This window comes from Crotalus tigris, unplaced genomic scaffold, assembly GCF_016545835.1.
Source record: "Crotalus tigris isolate CLP2741 ecotype Arizona unplaced genomic scaffold, ASM1654583v1 scf7180000019583.1695794, whole genome shotgun sequence".
NCBI lineage: Eukaryota > Metazoa > Chordata > Lepidosauria > Squamata > Viperidae > Crotalus > Crotalus tigris.
This window is the reverse complement of record NW_024097605.1, coordinates 1,007,276-1,029,141: the sequence shown is the minus strand read 5'-3', so window position 1 is coordinate 1,029,141 and position 21,866 is coordinate 1,007,276. Positions and strand designations below refer to the sequence as shown.

General features: G+C 38.0%; 1 protein-coding gene across 5 annotated transcripts in view; it reads left to right on the top strand.

Annotated features, from left to right (window-relative positions):
• The first annotated feature begins 4,684 nt into the window (after positions 1 to 4,684).
• TAFA2 (TAFA chemokine like family member 2) overlaps positions 4,685 to 21,866 on the top strand; it is a 311,576-nt gene continuing 294,394 nt past the window's right edge. For all 5 annotated transcript variants that reach the window (XM_039363734.1, XM_039363733.1, XM_039363731.1 and 2 more), the window contains exon 1: positions 4,685 to 6,906. The gene's annotated coding sequence lies outside the window, so the exon portion shown is untranslated. The remainder of the gene's footprint in view (positions 6,907 to 21,866) is intronic.

Here is a 21,866-nt window from a genome sequence, read left to right as displayed (position 1 = left end):
TATAGATTGTGTTTTAATTTGGATAAACATCATTGCCAACTACAGAACTATCTGGATTAAATCACCAACTTCTTTGCCTGCTTTGCCTAGCATTCAACCACCTTTATATCCCCCATCTTTATTGATGGGGCTGATCTACATATTTCAAAGGAGTACTATCTTCTTGCTTATCACTCATGAATCCCTTCCTCCTTATACTGTATATTGAGATGATTTAAAATAGAAGGTAACTAGCTCCCTCAGAGATTTTCCTTGTCCCTAATTAATCCCCCTGCTTGTTGGTTAGATGGAATGACAGTTAAAATGCCCAATTCAGTCCAATCCCAAATATTATTAATGTTAGCATAAACCAAAAATAACTCTGGGTTTTTTTGTTGTTGTTGTTAATTGCGAAGTCGTGTCCGACCCATCGCGACCCCATGGACAATGTTCCTCCAGGTCTTCCTGTCCTCTACCATCTTCTGTAGTCCATTTAAGTTCACACCTACTGCTTCAGTGACTCCATCCAACCATCTCATTCTCTGTCGTCCCCTTCTTCTATTGCCCTCAATCTTTCCCAGCATTAGGCCCTTCTCCAGTGAGTCCTTCCTTCTCATTAGGTGGCCAAAGTATTTGAGTTTCAACTTCAGGATCTGGCCTTCTAAAGAGCAGTCGGGGTTGATCTCGTCTAGGACTGACCGGTTTGAACGCCTTGCAGTCCAAGGGACTCGCAGGAGTCTTCTCCAGCACCATAGTTCAAAGGCCTCAATTCTTTGGCGCTCAGCCTTTCTTATGGTCCAAATTTCACAGCCATACATGCAACTGGGAAAGCCATGGCCTGGACTATACGCACTTTTGTTGGCAGGGTGATGTCTCTGCTTTTTAGTATGCTTAGTACTGTCCATGGGGTTTTCATGGCAAAGATACTGGAGTGGTTTGCCATTTCCTTCTCCAGTGGATCACATTTTGTCAGAACTCTCTGCTATGACCTGTCCGTCTTGGGTGGCCCTACACGGCATAGCTTATAGCTTCATTGAGTTACACAAGCCCCTTTGCCACGACAAGGCAGTAATCCATAAAGGGGTAACTCTGGGTACAGCATCTGTTTTGTGAAGAATTCTTTTGAAAGGACAGAATATACTAATCCCTCATCTAAGAGAAGTTGAAGAAAATGTCAGTTATAAAGGCTGAGGTTTTATATTACACATTATTAAATATTTTAAATAGAATAGGTTCTTATTATACACCCAGCAATCTAAATAGCAACTTTAAATTATCATTTTTGATGCATCTAGTTTGTAGAAACTTCATGTGATCAAGGAAATGTATGCAGTAAATTCAGTTGTTATCAATAGAAACCATCACAAAGTGTCTGCATGATGACCATAACATTGGTATTGACTCTTTAGAAAAGTATTAATTAAGCAGCAAAATCAGAACTTGAAACTTGAAAACAGTGTAATAGAACACAGTCAAATGAGAGCCTTGGACTTTAAGAGAGCTAATTTCAATAAACTTAGAGAGAACTTGGGAAGGATTCCATGGATGAGAATCCTCAAGGGGAAAACAACTCAAGTAGCTTGGGAAATTTTGAAAAGTGAGATAATAAAAGCCCAGTCTAGCACAATACCAACGAAGAAGAAAAATAACAGCTCTCAAAAGAAACCAGCATGACTGCATAAAGAACTCTCTGATAAACTGAATGACAAAAAGGACAACAAGTGGAAAGAGGGGCACATAACTAAGTCAGAATATCAGCAAATAGCCCGAGCCTGCAAAGATGAAGTGAGGAAAGTTAAGGCTGAAAATGAACAAAGGCTTGCAACAAAAGTCAAAAATAACAAAAAAAAGCTTATTTCAACATGTAAAAAACAAGAAAAAGGTTTAGGAAATGATTGATCCACTAGTGGGAGAAAGTGGCAAGAAGGTGACAAGCAACAGGGAGAAAGCAGAACTATTTAACTCATTTTTTGCTTCTGTCTTTACCCAAAGGGAAAAAACAATCCAATCTATCAAAAACAGTACTGTAAAAAACAGATTAGAAAGATAAGATAGGCAAGAAAATTGTAAGTGAGCACCTGTCCAGTCTAGATGAGTTCAAATCACCAGGACCAGATGGATTACACCCAAAGGTTCTCAAGGAACTGGCAGATGTGATCTCAGAACCATGAACTATATCTTTCAAAGATCCTGGAGCACTGGGGAACTCAGAGGACTGGAAAAGAGCTGATGTAGTTCCCATCTTCAAAAAAGGGAAAAAAATATATCCAGGAAACTACAGACCTATTAGCCTGACCTCAATACATGGGAAGATTCTGGAAAAGATAATCAAACAACGAATCAGCCTAGAGGCAAACAAAGTCATTACTAAAAATCTTATTGCATTCTTTGACCAAGTGACAAAATTAGTGGAACAGAGGAATGCTGTGGATATAATTTACTTGGACTTCAGTAAAGCATTTGATAATGTAGATCACAACCTACTACTTGATAAGATAGAAAAATGAGGGTTAGGCAGCATCATCACCAGATGGATTCATAGCTGGCTGACCAGCCGTACTCAGCGTGTGGTCCTCAATGGAACTGCATTTACATGGAGGGAAGTGTGTAGGGGGATCCCCCAGAACTTTGTTCTAGGCCCAGTGCTCTTCAACATCTTCATCAACGATTTGGATGAGGGGATAGATGGGAAACTCATCAAATTTGCAAACAACACCAAACTAGCAGGAATAACCAACACTCTAGAAGATAGGCTTAAGTTACAGGACGATCTGGACAAACTTCAACATTGGGCACTATCTAACAAAATGAAATTCAATAGTGAAAAAGTAAGGTTCTACATTTAGGCAAGAAAAAAAAATGCACAGGTATAGTATAGATGGTACCTTGCTCATTAGTAGTAACTGTGAGAGGGATCTCGGAATCCTAGTGGACAATCACTTAAATACGAGTCAGCAGTGTGCTACAGCTGCCAAAAAAAGCCAACACAGTGCTAGAGTGCATTAACAGAGAGACAGAATCAAGATCACGTGAAGTATTAATACCACTTTACAATGCCTTGGTAAGGCCACACTTGGAATACTGCATCCAGTTTTGGTCACTACGATGTAAAAAAGATGTTGAGACTCTAGAAAGAGTGCAGAGAAGAGCAACAAAGATGATTAGGGGACTGGAGGCTAAAACATATAAGGAACGGTTCAGGAATTGGGTATGTCTAGTTTAATGAAGAGAAGGACTAGGGGTGACATGATAGCAGAGTTCCAATATCTCAGGAGCTGCCACAAAGAAGAGGGAGTCAAGCTATTCTCCAAAGCACCTGAAGGCAGGACAAGAAGCAACAGATGGAAACTAATCAAGGAGAGAAGCAACCTAGAACTAAGAAGAAACTTCCTGACAGTTAGAACAATTAACCAGTGGAACAACCTGCCTCCAGAAGTGGTGAATGCCCCAACATTGGAAGTTTTTAAGAAGAGACTGGATAGCCATTTGTCTGAAATGGTATAGGGTTTCCTGCCTAAGCAGGGATTGGACTAGATGACCTCCAAGGTCCCTTCCAACTATTATTGTTGTTGTTATTGTTATTGTTATCGTCATCATCATTATCATTGTTATTATTGTGTGAATAAATGAAATAATAATTTCTTTGAGAAAATAACTGAGGTTTTGTTTTAGTGTGGGAAATATTTTCCAGTGAAATGTCATGTTTTTTTTTGAAATAACAGCTCTATTTTTTAAAGTTACAGAGAGTATCTCATATACTTTTCATTCCATTTGTTTTAGCATCATATTTCCATTTTTCTTATGGAAATCAGTAAGGTGACAATTTTGGCTACCGTGGTTATCTGTTCTTTGAAAAATAAAGCATCAAAACTGTTTCAAAAGTATAGAAACCTTTGGGATGTATTTTATTTTAATTCAAACTAATTGCAGTTGCAGACTAGCACTTTTTCTTATGTTATTCTCACTTTTGACTGAGGTGAAATTTAAAGTAGTACTCACATGTGCGTATAATAAAAATCTGCTATATCAGTTGTTTATATTATTTAACAGATTCAATAAAGAAATTTCCCTTTTTTAGAAAATGAAAGAATAAGGAAAAATGAAATGAAATACATTTTTAAATTGTTCTTTTCAGGAATATAGGAAGACAGTAGAAAACATTTCACATTTTAAGATCAGATCTGCAGACAAATTGAATTCACTTTCATTTTGGGAATTGTTGGCTTCTATTGCTTTCATTAACTTTGTATCCATTATGCCATTTCTTCTGCTCAATCTAATTATTTTGAAATAAGATGTGCTTTAATATAGGAGTGACAAAATTGAACTATGAGTAGGAAAGCCCTGGGTTCAGATGTCAACTAAACCATTAACCTATTGGTTGGAGTCAATAAACAGTATCACATTTAAGTTTTCTATTTGCAATATGAAGCTGTATAATATTACTTCTTAAGGCTGCATGAATTATATCATTAGAATTATGCAAATGAAATGTATTTTTTTAAAGATCAGAAATGATGCCTGATGATTTCCCAGGACATCTGTCCTTGAACTCAGGAATTCTGGGAGTTGAAGTCCACAAGTCATAAAAGAGCCAAGGTTCCCCACCCCTGCCCTAGCCCCTTTTCGCAAGGCCCAGAACAGACTGCCGGAAGTGCATGGACGCCATTTCCAGAAGTCTGTTCTGAGCTGGGGAGGCCTCCCAGGCCCAGAATGTCCCACTGGAAGTGTGTGGACTTCCAGATGTGGTGTCCACACAGAGAACCAGTTGTTCAGGTATTTGAATCCCACCACTGATATTAAGTATACCTTCCTTTATAAATGCCTATTTGAGCTCCCAATTACCCCTGCAAGTTTTTCTATAGGTTTTGATGGAAATAAACTTAAGTGACAAAGGACAAGACTTTCTTAGTTATGGTCCCCATTTATAAGTCTCTTCACTAAAGGTTTACTTGGCATACACACATTGGGCACTTCCACCTTACATACTACCTTCTATCTTCTAGAGCCTTGGTGATGCAGTGGTTAGAATGCAGTACAGCAGGCTAACTCTGCTCACACATTGCTAGGAGTTCAGTTCCTTCGATCCTGACTGGCTCAAGGTTGACTCAGCCTTCCACCCTTCCGAGGTCAGTAAAATGAGGATCTAGATTGTTGGGGGCAATATGCTGACTCTGTAAACCGCTTAGAGAGGGCTGTAAAGCATTGTGAAGTCTAAGTGCTATTGCTAAGTGTATTGCTACCTCAAATCCTTCTCTCTAGTTTGAACTGGATCTGCTGCTTGTGTTCCTTTATCCTCCAAAGGGGAAAAAGAATACTCAAAGATTCCTCAAGAGCATCATGACTGTAAAAAAAAAAAAAAAGATGGCTAAATAAATGAATAGTGCAACTGAACCAGAAATAAATCTGCAGTCCTGCTCTTCTTGGCGCCACCCGAGCGTTCCTCAATTGCACTTCGGCATCGTCCTCAACACTGGAGGGAGACAGAGGCTGTCTTTTGCAAAACGTTTCACGCCGCCGGCTTCTGAGCCACGGCCGCCAGCAGGCACTCTCGCCTCAGTCGAGAAAGCAAGAAGGGCTACAACGAAAGAGTTCGCCTGAGCTTGACGGTCACTCTTTCCTTACTTAATCACTCGGCGGCAGCCCGTCTGAGGGCTCAGAGAGACTCCTGAAGGGTCGCCATTCGCCCTCCAAGAAGACGGGTCAAGCCTCCAAGGAGCGTACGGTTCCTCAGAGGGAAGCATTGGATCCACGACTTTCTCGACCTGCCGACTCCTTCCCGGGATTACGACCCGACGGCTGCCTCATTCCTTCTTCACTTTCTCTGCGCCCAAAGGAGAAGGGCGCGTCTGCCTCAGGAGCGCCCTTCGACTGGAACCGTTCCTGCCTTTGGGAGACGCGAGCGCTGGATTTTCTTATCTAGCCCTCCGACACCAGGGGGGAAGCTGCCCGTGTGAGGATTTCGGAGAATAGAAACGCTCTCGGAAACGCCGCGCAGAAACCAAGCGTGAAAACTGCTACCCGCCCTCGCTGCTTTCTGAAGCCGAGAGCCGACTCGGCGAAGCCGTTTGGGATTTGGCACCTCGTTTAGCCATAGGATCTGTTGGCGATGCGTCCAGAGCCTAACAAAGCATCCTAACGGATCCGCGATCTTCCGACGGGGACTCGTTTTACATTTCCCCCCCTCGTTTCAGCTCCATCCCGACTGATCATCCCCGCTCCCGGGGAAGAGAGGAGATCCTGTCTAACGTAGGTGTCTTGGAAGAGGGAGGCCAGAGTGCCAACCCTCTGGAGAAGTGCGGGCAACCGGCCTCGGCTGAAGGAAGACTTCCTTCTGCCGGGTAAAAGCACTCAGCGAGTCGGAGGGAGAGGAGCCCAAAGGATCTCCCTGTGTTGAAAACTCGGCCAAGGGGGATGCCTCTCTGCGCGCGTAGATCCACGCGCACCGACTCCCGCGGAGTTTCTTGCCTTCCCTCGGAGGATCGGAGCGTCGCTGCTCTCTGAGAGGGCGGGAAGCAACCCAGGCTGCGGTTCTTTCCCTCTCCTGCCTGCTCTTTTCTGCGCTTTGTATGGCTGCGGTTGGGAAATTGGGTGAATTCGTTCCTGTTCCCGAACTACCTTCTCTACTTTGCTTCCTGAATTATTTCCGAGCAATAGAAATCTGCTCTCCTCAGATAACTGAGAAACAACGGCTCAATACTTTAATAATCATTTAATAACAAGCAGCCCTCCCGCAATCTAAAACCTCCTCCTCCAGTTACCTTTCACCTTGACATCCCCTCGCTCCTCCCGCCCCTCCCCCCATGCCACTGGATGCTGAAGACGGATTGGGAATTTGTAAACGATGCAAGTCCGATAAAGCTGGAGTCTCCAGCCGGGACGTGGAGGAGGTTCGTTAGGTAGTGCCTTAAAGAAGTGGATCTGCAGGTATGTAAGAAAAAAGGTCGAAAGCGGCGACTTCCTCCATCGATACACTAGGCTCGGGAGCAATCCCTCTCCCTATTCAGAGGCATAAGTTAAAGTGGATAATTATGTTTTTGAAATATCCAGCCACTCTCTTTTTTCATAGGTTTTTTAAAAAACAAAACCTCCAAGTGGTGAAAAGATAGCTGGGGCTGATCTTGTTAATGGTAGATGTTTTAAAATGCTGCGGTTAAGCCATCCCTGGGGAATGCTTAAATTGGCGTAGTTATTCTGCATTCTATAGTCTGGAATAGGGTGTGTAGAACGCTGCATAGGGACTGAGGGAAGGTGGACAAAGCTGTAGCTGTCTCTGTAATCCCAGTAGATCTACTTTCTGAGCAATCGCTATCCTTAAATTGGAAAATACTTTGAAAGAGCCGTCTAGCTTTCAACATCGTTGGCAGGGCTGGGCTGGGCAGGGAAGGACAAAGAATTTATAGAAACACAAGACTTTAGTGTTTTGTTTGCAACAATGATCAGTTAATACACTGTACATTTATTACCATTGTGCTGAAATATGTCTGTGGGTGACAAGCCTTCTTGCTAGGCATTATGCACTGGCATTCTTGTATTAGCCATTGTTCTGAATTTGTTAGTGCATGGGTGGATTTCTCTAGTCTACAGGGCATGTTTGGTCCTAAAAGAGATCCACTTCTTCAGAAGGAGTCAGTTGTGACATCTGCTTCCCTACCGCTACCCCATATTCAAGTGATTTCATTTTGGTTTGGCGTATATGGAAATTGAAACCTATTTGATAAAAATGCAAAGAATTTGCTTTTGAATATTTTACTCTGTTAAAGTGGGGTTAAATTGTTTCAGAAGATGAACCCTCTGCAATTTTATTCTGAGTTGCATTAATGCCTGGAAGTATTTTTTTTTAAAAAAAATAATTTGTATTAATTAGCTCATTTGTGCTTGATGATAGATCAACAACATGTGTCAAATCATTTTTTGAAACCCTGACCCTACCTGTTTCTTATTATTTGAGTCTTCATTTTTCTTTTCCTACTTAGTATATATGCAAATAGACTGTGAGAAAAAATAATTTCTTCAATAACTCATTTCATAATGAGCAAGAGTGATAACTTCCAAGCTTCATATATCCTGAGATTTTAATTTTGTTTGGATTCCAATTACTTTCTTAGATGACTTAAATGAGAGGTTGAAGAATCCAAGAATTTTTTTAGGAGTGTATGTGTGAGAAATATAAGCCTTTATAAATTATAATGCTTACAACTTAATTTCTTGTATAAATATTGTTGAGATTGCTATATATGTTGCTCATTTTCATGTGTTGACTAAGTAATAGTATGGTATGGTATGGTATATGGTGCAGCAGAGTATATTAAGTTACAGTGTAGTAAGGTATTGTATAGTATAGACTGTGATTTACTTCTTTTGTTGGATTATCTTTCTGAATTCAACAGTGAGGCTATTCCCTTTCTTAACAAAAGCAAGAGTTATGAAATCCTTCCTTCCTTGTGTAGCTATGGATCTGAAGATTGTTATTAAAGGTGATGTGTTTCCTTTTCAATCATGTTGTCCCTCTTTTTAATCAATTTGATAATTGGTGGGTGCACTTATATGTGTCTCCTTATACCTCATTTTACTTCCTTTTTTCAAGCAACAAAGAGAACAGTTGAAATATTTGTAATATTTTTTGGTCTCCAGTCATTACTTTCATCCAAAAGCTGGAACAGTATTTTGTTTGCAGCGCAGAGTTCATTTAAATTATCTGGTCTTTGAGTTTTATCAGCTAGCTTCAGATACAGACATCGGAATGTTACTTTCTTTGAAAATGACTTTGTTAGTCAATAAAACTATTTTTTAAAAAATTAATTTGCAAATGTCTTATTGTATTCAAAGTACTGACTTTGAATTAAAGCCTTTTAATCTTAACAAAGTATATTTGCTTGTACATATAGATAAAGTTGAGCTGCCAGAATTCTTTTCAAGCACCAGAACAAACTACCATGCAGGTTGCTGAATACCATGTCTTAGTAATTAAAGAACAGTATCTAAATTTTTTTTTTTTAAAAAAAGGGTTAGTTGTATTTCTAGTTAGTTCTTGTACTAGTTTTATGTTCAGTTATCTATCAAGTGATTTTGAAATTGACAGAGAATATAGGGAATTGGAGAATGTAAATCTTCATATTTCAAAGATTTTGTTCCATAGTTTTCAAATTCCTTAGTTTACAAAGCCTAATTTTGATACCTTTGTTGGTACAAAATGCTCATTTTCAAATTCTTCACGTTTCTTCATTAAGCAAGTTTTTTAAAAGCACATTTGGAGACAAGAAGAAAAGGAAGTTGGTTGTTCAGAGTTGGAATACGAGATACAGTCATTCAGATTAGGCTCTACTTGTCCTTTGATGTTTAAATTGCATCCAGAATAGCTTCTAGGGCCACTGAAGTGATAATTGTTGCCATTGTGTGAATATGAACTATTTGTATGGTATTGGCAAGTTGTGGCTAAACAAATGTATGTTAGATACAACATGATTGACAGATATAGAATTCTGCAGAGTTCTAAGCTATAATATTCAAGTGGGTTAATTTCTTACATGGGCATAATTTTCCAAGAATTTCTTCCAGGAAATTGAATATATACTATGGAACAAATTTTAAACAACATTGCAGATAGATTTCTGGATCTATTGTTCAAATAGCATTTAATCCTTTCTACATACTTTTCAATAACATGGAATTTTGCTATCACATTGAGGTACACAAAATATGTCTTACAGTATACGTGAGGTGCCATCACAGACCATATGAGCAGTCAATTGCATTTGAGGAGCATATCTAAATAGTCTGGTGTGAAAGATATTTAAAATGCTTAAAGATACTTAAGATCTCTAAAGGGAAAGGTACTCCACTGAAAGGCGCTATATGACCAGCTTTGTCCTTGCAGTGGAATTCCTCTGGAGGCTATCTATGCCTGATGAATCCCAATACAAGTAACACTGATTGCACAGTGACTCCTATGGTTTTTATTTATTTATTTAGTGCAGGTTTTAATTTGGCACCTGGCAGGTGGTATGCGACCGTCCTAGACAAGTGTAGCAGGGGAGAGGAAGGAGCTGAAGTGGTGGCAGTGCTGCATAGAAGGCATGCACAGCTATAGCTGATCCACGCTTCTGCAGGGCTATGGGGGCTGGGCAGAAGCTCCAGGATCATCTCGCCACCGAAGAAATTAAAACTGGTACTTTTTCCTTTTTTTAATGGTTTGTAACATTTTATTAGATTATAGAATAAAATACAAAAATACAAAAGCAAATAATAGGACACAGTGGGGAGGAAAAAGGGGGAAAAGTGAAGGGGAGAAGGGAGAAAGAGAAGAAAAGGCATTGACTTCCGACTTCCTCTGTTGCAGTAGAAGGAAGCATTAACATTGAACCTCAACTTTTTAATTTTCCATAATAATATAAACTAGCCATTTCTATAACAACAAATGAATCTAATCAGTAAATCCCAACCCCCCCTCCTGTTTTAGTTATCAAGGTTTTGACACTTGTTAAGCACTGGTGGTACTCAAATATTGTTATGTGCTAAAAGTGGTACAATCTGTGTAAAGGTTGAAAAGCCCTGATATAGCACTCCTAGTGGTCATTGGCAAACATAGCATTATAACATAGTGGTTATAGATTTTCAAGACTTCCATAAAAAGAATTACATGGGACCCCATGTTATTTTATAAAGGATCAACTTTTATTTATTAAGGAGCAGTTTAGAAAAAAAAATCCATACCTCAAATTGCTAAACTGTAAAATGAAATGAGACCAATATTTGAATATCCACTGATCATGTAGTATTCAAAAATAGAGATTTGTATAGATATTTAGTCATCTAAAGATCATTTTATATCAACCATGTACTGTGATTCAGTTTAATTCAGGTAATAGTCAAGGTAAATAATCTTGAGTATCTCTTTATTATAGAAGACAGGAAGCTACAGAAATAACATTATTTTCCTTGGAAATGTATTTTAAATTTAAATTTATTTTTAATATATGAAATAAACCCACTGTTAGTTGTAGAAGCTTACTGAACTCACTGAGATATTTCATTAATAAAAACAATTTTATAGACAAACAAACACACAAACACACATACACACACATGCACAGAAATCCCTATTCAGAAGTAAATCCCACTGGACTGGATTATTTTAAGGTATTTTTAAAAAAACTTTAGGAATAGAGAACAGCAATTAAACTTTGTTTCAGTTATTAGATATCAGAAACTAAAAATACGTCTTTAGTAGATAATAATATCAAAAAATTTAAAACGGTAGTTTTTTGTCTCTGGTATAAGCATAGCATCAATTGAAATTGAAAAAAAAATGGAAAAAATGAATATGGTGTGAGTATATGAAAAATAATACAATTTACAATTCTGTTAGGAGGGTTTACTTTGATCTCCTTTTAAATATATAATTTGTGCTTTACATATTACTTTTAAATACAAAGCCATATTGTCACTTTGGAAGATTGCATAATTTTATTGAAATTATTATTGTTTAAATATAATTTCTTACTAAATTACTATAATTATATTTTTCTCATTTCTTTAAAAATTGGGTTGCTCATGAATTGAATATAATAAAAATGTTCTATAAAATGTTTTGATACTGCTATTACTTATTAGTTTCCAAACTTACTAACCTAATGGGACTGAATTTTCTATAAACATTACTGAATTACACTTTAGCATTGTGGGAAGTCAGCCCCCCAGAGAAGGAAATATTAAAAGGGCAGAAAAATATATTTCCTCAAAGGATCTTAAAGAGGCAGAAAAGCATGCCCAGTTTTTCTTAATAGCCCCAGGTCTCCCTCTCCCAAGCAGAAACCAGCTCTGTAGAAATGCAGATGGAGGCCCCAACTAGAAGATCAAGAAGACAAAGTCACCTAAAATTTACATACCCCACCCAAACTCTAAGACAGGACATAATAGGATTAATATGCAGATACCAAAGGGCACACTCAGACCTAGGTCAAAGTTTATGCCACAGGAAGCAACTCCAAACAAAAGGCTCCAGAGGGTATAAAAACCCACTCCCCATATGTGCTCAGCCCTTTTTTTCTCTCTTTTCTGCCAGAGCTATCTTTCTGTCTGGCTTCCCTCTTCAATAAACTACAACCTTCTTTCTAAACCAGTCGCCATGTTGTTTATCCCTGGCTTGGACTGAACCATGATGAAGATTTTTCTTCCAACAACATTAAACCCATATTCCATGTCTATCGTAATGTAAATGCAATACGTGGAAACTGAATGGGTACTTTGTCTTTCCAGAAAAAATTGGTGTCATAATTATAAATTTATAATATATTAGTAATGCAATCCTGTGCATGTAGAAGCAGTAATAAGCACACTGAGTTCACTAAGGCAGATGGGATTATTACTGTAATGCAAGTAATACAAGTATAAACTTCATATTAAAGGGCTGTGATTAAAATATAAGCTTTTAGTATATCAGCATTCAACATGCACAAATCATGTTCTTTTTCTTGGACTGGAAATTATTGAAATCTATATTGTACAGTTAGACTGTTATATAAATGTATTTTCATGAAATTCCCTGTATAAGCAAGACGATGGCACCTGAAAGTCTGGCTAAAGTTAAAGTTCAAAGTTAATCCACAGACTTTTCCCTTCTCACCACAGAGGTACCTAATAGCTATGTTCATGCTTTAATTTTATATTTAACAGTTTTCCAATCAATATTTCCTGATAAACCTTCTACTATCTCAGGTACTTATCTAGGAATGTAGTGTAAAACTTTTCAGCTCCATAATAATGCAATTCAAATAGGTTTTGGGTTTTTTTCATATTTGAAAATATAGTTTATAGGAAGAGAGAAGAAAAGAACTACGGTGGTATTTACAATGATGATATTCCAAATGGACACAAATAGCAAGAATAAATTCACTCCAAAATTCTTTGCAATGATAGTAGGGATTTATGGAGAAAATGTAGCCTATTTTCTGTGTATTTTGCAACACACTTCAACTTGAAAGTATGTAGCTATATTCATAGTTGGAAAGCTGTTAAGATTCACTTTTCAAATTTATGTCAAAGTATAAAGCCTGTCAGGTAGATGCTGGAATGGTGGAATAAGGAAAGCTGTTCTAAGCTTCTCCTGCTTTGCCTTTACTGTATTTATAGCATAATATATGCATTTGATACCTTTGACCACTTATTGTTGACCCTTAAAACAGCATCCATTACTATTAACAGTTATATAATACTGTTTGTCAAATGTTTCTTTTGATAATGTCAGTGAAGGTAAACTATGCTATTGAAAATCTGTTTTGAAAACTGGATCATTTCAGAACACTCCTTGAAAAGATGTGCTCATATTGTTTCTTCCAATCTTTTCCTATTTCCAATTTTGAGTAGAAAAGTAAAGGTTTCCAATATTAATGCACTAAATCTACTTTAGTCTTTAAGAACCTTTTAGCTTTAGAACAATGATTGTGCTTTGACTCTTTCTAGTCAATAGCAATTCTATTGGATAAAAACTCCAGAGATGTCAACTAATTTTCCCCCTATATTTGAAGACTATGACAACAATAGCAATAAAAAACAGCACTGATTACATTGCAACATACCATATGGGCCACATCCGTAAAATGGAACAGCTCATTGCCCAGGAGTTATTTATTTGTTAATTTATTTGTGTACTGATATAATCTGTATGGACTCCAGCGGTTTACAACAATAAAAAAATATTAAAGAGAAATAATGCAACACATTACAGTAATAAAGAGGTGCTATTTATTATCATCCAAGTTTTTTCTGTAAAAAAATTCTTTTTACTAGCTTCTGGGCAGTCATTACTATGGTTGTTAACCTCATGAAGGGAATAAAAGAAAAACATTGGTGTTTTTTTCAGCTGCTGGACATATTCCTTCTAAACTAGGTGCCAAAGGCATGATGTCTTCTGAGCAGCATTTGTGTTGGCCTGTGGGGTGGCAGTGGGGGCAGACATTTTTCAAAAAGTACATAATACATTTTAAATGTATAAACATCCCAAATTATTAACAAAATTGATAAATGACACATTTTTATTCTACTGGAAATATAATTTTACATAATAAATGCATGTGAAAACATTGTTAAAATAGGATACCTGAATGTAATTAGTTTTTAACTAATTTTATTCATGATTTACTATTTTTAATGTTAGCATGAGCTAACTGTCAGGTTGATTGCTCTCACGTTGTTCTTGTCATTTTTCCAGAAAGAATAGAGAATGAGTTGCTTTTCTCTTTCTCTTCACTTTTTATATTTGTTCATCTTTCCTTTCCTGATGCCACTCAATCTCTTTTTTGACCTGAAGCCCAGTAGAAGATCTGTGTTCTTTGGACTAGTTTCTGGGTAGTTTCTAGTCTCTTCTAGAGTCTATGACAACTTGCATTGGCCAACTTGCTGTGGCCAAATTGCCACCCGACAACTTACATGGCCAATTCACCATGGGATAACTTCGGTGAGTTGTCCCATTCTGTCTCTTCTCTCCTCTTCCTCTCCCTCTCTCTCCTTCCCTCCCCTTCCCTTGCTTACCCCTTTGCAAAATAAATAAATAAATCATATTTGACTGAGTGCAGGTGACAGCATCTCATGCACAGCTATGTGACTCAGCCACATAGACACACAACATGGAGGAGACATTGGCTGTTAATAATGAGGGACCATTTACAGATTATATCAGGAGCACAAAGTGATTGTTTTCAGGCAGAGAATCTGATTTTGAAGATATGTATGTTGCAACTCATCTAAAGCTTTATTGAATACAACTCTTGTTTGAATTGCTGTCAGAAACCTATAGTAGTCAACATAAGCAAAGGTATTATACATAGTATGTTTATGGTGGTAGCTTACTTACATAAAATTTTACTGACATGATTAATTATTTCAAAGATTCTTGATTCATTTATTAATAGCAAAATATCTATGGAAATTCTCAGTCATTCAGGTCATGGTTGTTCCAAAGGTGCTTTTTCAAAAGCCAATTGGACTTTGTTTTTCCTTGAAGATGTTTTGCTTCTCATCCAAGAAGCTTTTTCAGTTCTTAGATGAGAAGCAAAAAGTCTTCAAGGAAAACAAAGTCCAGTTGCTTTTATTAATAGCAATTTTTTCAAAGGCTTACAAACATTTTAAATCTAATAACCAATTGTACAATGATTGCTAAAAAGTAACGCTGCTTTTGGTAGACTGAATTTTAAACCTAAGCAAATTCAGTTACTCCTAATTTTTCATTTGATGAAAGTTGATCAAAATGGGCCCTATTTAAATGGATATGGGGAATTAATTCCATAAATAAGTCACCGATCCAGAAGAGGCTGACACATATTTAGTTTGGATGATGATTATACCCAGAGCAGGTTTTCCACTAAAGCTCTTAACAGCCTGGCTTTTTTATTTAGTACATCTTGCTATACTGCTGTAAGTTATACATAATCCTTTCCAATTTACTACGGTATGCTTACTTATAAGAACAATAAATATTTGTTTAAGGAAAATTGTTAATTATGAATGTAACAAATTTACTCAGAAAATATGCATAAATGGATTCAATCACTAGGCTATCATAGAAATTTTATTGAGGGTTTATATATGAAAATATGTGTCTTTAATAATTTTGAATATAGGAATCCCAGGTATGGACATTTAAAGTCAATCAGATAAAAATAAAGAGCTCTGGGATGTAAGATAAAAGGCTTTTTTTTAATTAACTGCTGAGCTTTCGTTAACAACCTGTTAACATCATCAGAGCAAAGGGCTAAATGAGGAGGTGGAACATGTGCATAAATTTACATAACAGTTAAAAAAAAACGGTTGAAGTGAGGCATGTGCACACATTGTGCCGAAGAAGCTCTTAAAGGCATAGAGCAGTCAGTCTCAAGACCATTTTAAAAGTCGCGCTTGTCAGCTGTTTGGCGTGTAGATCCAGCATGCCTTTTAGCCAGCCTCTTGGATTGTATAGTTTGTTTGGTGTAGGGTTGTTGTGTGTGTGTGTTTTGTTGGGTACGATTATTTGGAATGTTTGTGTGTGTTCGTTTGTTATGATTATTAGTTGTGGGTGGTTTTGTGGTGTTTGGGAATTGGGCTGTAATATTTTGTTCCATTGAATGTGATAAGTCATATTTCATTGCAGGGGGGAGTTTTGGTCTTGGTCTTAATATTCTGTTGTTACTTAGGTGTTGTGTGTGTATGTTTTGTTGTGTGTGAGTATCTTGTGAGGTTGCAGGATTTATGTTTTGGATGTTTGTGTCCTGGATGTTGTGGTCAGGGGGGTTGTTGTTTCTGTGTGTGAGAATATCAGAACATGGTGTGTTGGTTGTGTGAGTTGTCATGGTTGTGTTAGAATTATATTCTTTAGTTAGGTTTGATGAAAAGGATTGTGTTGTAGAAAGGATATCTATTGTGTTGGTTTGGGGTTTGATAAGTGGCTGGGGTGGTGTTTTTGTGTTATTATTGGTTGGATTGAAGTGTTTAGGTATTTTATGTTTTTGTAAATGTCTTTTTAGGGTTTGGTAAGGAGGTAGTAGGTTTATGTGTCTATTAATAGAATGACAGTCTGAAAACCAAGTTCTTTTAAAAGACGGCCTCCTTTGGTGGAATCATGAGCAATGACTTCTGCTCCTTTAAAGTTGAAAGTGTGGCCATGCTCAGCTATATGGGTCCAGACTTGGGAGCACTGTTCTTGTCTTCTTACTGCCAAAACATGCTCATGTATTCTGGTCTTAAGTCTTTTTGATGTTTCTCCAATGTAGTTACATTGGCATGTGTTGCAGTTGATCTTGTATACGATGGAGGACAAATCACTGATTGGTAATGGTTCTTTGGGTTGCATCAACTGGGAACATAATGTTTGGTTGGGTTTATGTGCTATGTTGATATTGTATGGGGCAAGGATCCTGCCGGTTGTTTCTGAGACTCCATTGATGTATGGGAGTGTTGCCCAAGTTGTATTCGTTGGAGCATTGTAGTTTGAGTGTGGTGTTTTATCTTTGCAGCAACGTTTGATGAAGCTTGGTGGGTAATTATTTTGTTTGCATATGCTGAGAATTTGTATTTGTATTTAATTTTATTTATATGCCGCCCAATCCCAAAGGACTCAGGGTGGCGTACAGAGATTAAAACAATCATAAAACAATAAAATAATACAGTCATACCGTGAGTCCGATCATATCCCGCCCCCCCCCCCCGGGGACATCAGCCCCAGGCCTGCCGGAACAGGAGAGTTTTAATGGCTTTCTTAAAGGCCGGCAGGGTGGGAGTAGTTCGAACCTCGGGGGGAAGTTGATTCCACCAGGTCGGAGCCACCACCTCATGAGAAGGTATGCTTTCTCTTTAGATTTTGCTGTTTCTGTGCTGCAGTGGGTCTTGATTCTTTTGAATAAAGTTCTTAAACAGCTGATTTTATGCGATATAGGGTGATTGCTTTGGTAGTGGAGAATTCTATCAGTGTGAGTGGTTTTGCGATAGACGGTGGTTGATAGGTTGCCATCTGGAAGGCGATGGACCAAGACATCCAGGAAGGGTAAGGTGTTGTTGTCCTCCTCTTCTGCTGTAAATTGGATGTCTGGATGGAATGAATTCAGTTTCTGTAAGAATTTGGTGGTATCACATCGCTTAATGACTGCAAAGGTGTCGTCCAAGTACCTAACCCAAAAAACTAGGTTGATAATCAGCCATGACAACACATTCTAGATCCTGCAGTACTGCTTCAGCGATGATGCTTGAAATGGGTGACCCCATGGGTGTGCCCTTCACTTGCTCATAAGTTGTGTCTTTGTAAGTAAAATAAGTTTGAAGGCAGAAACCCAGTAATTGTATGTAGTCCTCTGTGCTAGGAGAATTGGGGTGTTGTATTTCTCCTTTTTGCAGAAGGTTTCTAAAAATAGAGATGGCTAGATTTTGGGGAATGGATGTGAAGAGGGATACTACATTGAATGAGATCATGATTTCATCGTCTCTAACCTTTAATGTACATAATTTCATCAAAAAATCTTCAGAGGATTTCACCGTGGTTAGGGAGTCACTGATCAGGTGTTTGGGTTTTTAAGCTTAACCACTTTGCTAGGCCATAGGTGGGTGTACCTCTGAAAGATACGATAGGTCTTAAAGGAACTCCTACCTTGTGAATTTTGGGGAGTCCATATATACGTGCCATGGCCGTGTCTCTGGGTCGGATGGATCTGTGGTCTTCATCATTTATTCTGTTTTGCCTCTTGAGTCTGTTTAAAGTGTTGTTAAGTCGGTTGGTGAGTGATGTCATAGGATCTTTGTTGGTGATGCGGTATGCAGTTTTGTCATTAAGTAGATCAAGGATTTTCTGGTCATAATCATGTTTATTTAAAATTACTGTAGATCTACCTTTATCAGCTGGGAGGATGATGATGGATTTGTCTTTTCTTAGATCCTCTAAAGCTCTGCTTTCAGATTTTGGTAACGTGTGGTATGTTCTGTGGTTGATAAGTAGTCCTGATATTCGTTGTCTGATGGTGTTTTTAATGTCTTCACTGCTTTCGATGCGGTGAATGATTGGTTCAAATGAAGCTGCGAAATCAAGGTGTTTGGCATCCTTAAGGTTGGTACCAGCATCACGTTGTAACAGTGAGGTTTGTTGACTGGTCAAGGTCCTAGATGAAAGGTTGTGTACCAATTTTTCAAGGACTTCTTTCTTGTTTGAGGTGATTAAGCTTTCAGTTTTTCTTTGAAGTATCTCTGTTTTGCGCTGTCGTGTTTTTTGGGTTGTATGGTATATTAAGAGGTTGAGGATGTTGAAATGTTCTTGGGTGAGGATGGATCGGCATTGTTCACGATGGTGCTGGATTCTGGTAGTTTGGGCATCAATGCATCTGTGATGGTGATTAATCATGGCACGCATGATGCAGCGTTGGAACTGCCAAACTGCTGCATAACCTTCTGGTGATTTAATTGGAGGCTTCTTGCGTAAAGATTTTGGTGGGAGGTTGTTGTGGATGCAGTTATGTAAAAAAGCTAGTTGTTCATAGCTGGTAGTCTTGCGTTTGGATAAACTCTCCCAATATGTGGTTGCCCTGCAATGAAATATGACTTATCACATTCAATGGAACAAAATATTACAGCCCAATTCCCAAACACCACAAAACCACCCACAACTAATAATCATAACAAACGAACACACACAAACATTCCAAATAACCGTACCCAACAAAACACACACACACAACAACCCTACACCAAACAAACTATACAATCCAAGAGGCTGGCTAAAAGGCATGCTGGATCTACGCACCAAACAGCTGACAAGCGCGACTTTTAAAATGGTCTTGAGACTGACTGCTCTATGCCTTTAAGAGCTTCTTTAGCACAATATGTGCACATGCCTCACTTCAACCGTTTTTTTTTAACTGTTATGTAAATTTATGCACATGTTCCCCCTCCTCATTTAGCCCTTTGCTCTGATGATGTTAACAGGTTGTTAACGAAAGCTCAGCAGTTAATAAAAAAAGTCTTTTATCTTACATCCCAGAGCTCTTTATTTTTATCTGATTGACTTTAAATATGAAAATATATACAAAATATATATTTTGCATCATTCAGAAAAGATCCTTTTAGAATGCATTTAATTATGGACATTTATTATTAAATAGATAATATTTCTTTGTTTAACAAAACATTCATATGTGTTTCTTTTTTTAAAGAAAAAGAACATTTCTGTTTGTATAGAAGGTGATGTGTTTTAATTCAGTCTTTCCCCAAATATAATTATAAAAGCGGCTCCCAACCTTTTCTATACCCCACACCCCTAGAACGCTTCTGATATATTCTCGCACGTCTTACAAAAGTTTGAAATAACAGCAATGAATTATACAGATACACTATAATTTTGAAAACCCAAGTTTTTGCATGCTCTGGAATATCATCTCGCACCCCCAGGGGGTGCAAGCACCCCTGATTGGGAACCTCTGTAAGATGTGACAGTTGCATGAAATGATATGTGGCACAATGGTTAGAATGCAGTACTGCAGGCTGCCAGCAGTTGGGCAGCTGACTGCCGGCTGCCAGCAGTTGGGCAGTTCGAGTTTCACCAGCTCAAGGTTGACTGAGGCTTCCATCTTTCCAAGGTTGGTAAAAATGAGGATCCAGATTGTTGGGGGCAATATGCTGACTCTGTAAACCACTTAGAGAGGGCTGTAAAGCACTGAGAAGTGATATATTAAGTCTAAGTTCTATTGCTATTGCTATATAGGGTCCCTTGTTTCTTTGTGCACATTTTTTAAATTAAAGTTATATGCGAAAAGTGCACTTTTATCAATAAGTTCAGCCTCTAAAGTTTCACGCTAGGAATGTGTTTATGAGATTTCTAGAACAGAAAAAGGAATAAATGGTTTTATATACCCAGCCATCTAGTACAAGTTGAAATGTTGTTTCTCTAGGTATAATTTGTGAAATCTGATCCAATGGGCTTTTTTCTATCCACAGAGATTATCCATGCAGATATATCCTCTGCTACTTCATGACATAAGTTAACATAATATAATATTATAATTAATGTACAGATGGGAGTAAACTATATTAGATTCTGGTAATGAAACAAGATTGTGAAGGAACCTTAAAATCATTTCAAATTAGTAGATTAGATCAATCTTTTCTTTCTGCCATACCCCCCCCCATAAATATGGAAGGAGTCCTGAATAAGCTATAAAGAAGAAATGTTTTGAGAACATGATTCACAGAAGATGCCAAATCAATTTGTCAGGTTGGTAAAGAATGTTCAGGAGAGGAACTGAAACTAAATAGTATCGCAGTGTTTTTGTGCATTTCAATTATATACAGTAGCTGTTTTGGGAATAATATGTCTTTCGGGTGTCCCATAAATGAAAAGGACGTTTTAGAACTAGAAAAGGACAGTGAAAAAAAACTCTTAGCTTGGAGCACATTTCCTTTAAAAGTAGGTGATATCTTGAGAGGATTTTGTATATGGAAGTTGGACTTTTGGCTCCTTATCTTATTTGTGACTTCCAAAGGGCATTTGTTGGCTATTATGGGAATCCATATGCTAAGCAGATAGGTCTTTAGTGTGATCTGGCAAAGCTGTTATGTTTCTACGTTCTTATGTGAACTGGCTGCAGACGAAAGTGCTGTATTTGTGACAGCTCTGTTGGCAATTGATAATAGTTATTTTCATACATCCAAGTTATTTGTTAATATTGCCTTGTCCTGTGATGAAGGAACAAATATATACTTAGTAATACTGATAATGACTGAGTTTGCACATGAATATAGATAAATGTACAGATGTGTTCTGGTAACTGAGTGACATGGAAGTGTTTCTATCAGTCCTAAATAAAACAGATACTCTCTCTTCTCCAGCAGGATGTCTGTAGAATCCACCGGATGGGTTATTAACAGCCTTCCTGCTCAGCAGACTAGGTCAGAACTTTGGCCACGCCCCTCCTTTGGGAGTGACTCCAGTTTTGACTTAGTCTTGAGCTTGCAGCACATGATTATTTTTGCTCCGGATAGATTAGGTTTCTTTAACAGTGATTTCATTGACACAGTTTCAATTAGTTAGCATAAATTTGTTCTTTAATTGGCCTCATTTAAATGGAATACTCAAATTGATAAATTTAAATTTTTGGAGGCTGTAGGCATTCAGGCCAGCTGGCTGCGTGCCCGGTTTTTCTGGCCGATCAGTCGGCTCGCCTTTGGAGCCTCGATCGGCTCCTTGCAGACTCAGAGCTTCAATCAGCCGGCTTTCCTTTGGAGCATTAGATCAGCTCCTTGCAAGATCAGAGCTTCAATCAGCCAGCTTTCCTTTGGAGTTTGATCGGCTTCTTGCAGACTGGCTCCTTGCAGGCTCAGAGCTTCAATTAGCCGTTTTTTTTCCTTGGAGCGTTGGATCGGCTCCGTTACAGGCTCAGCTT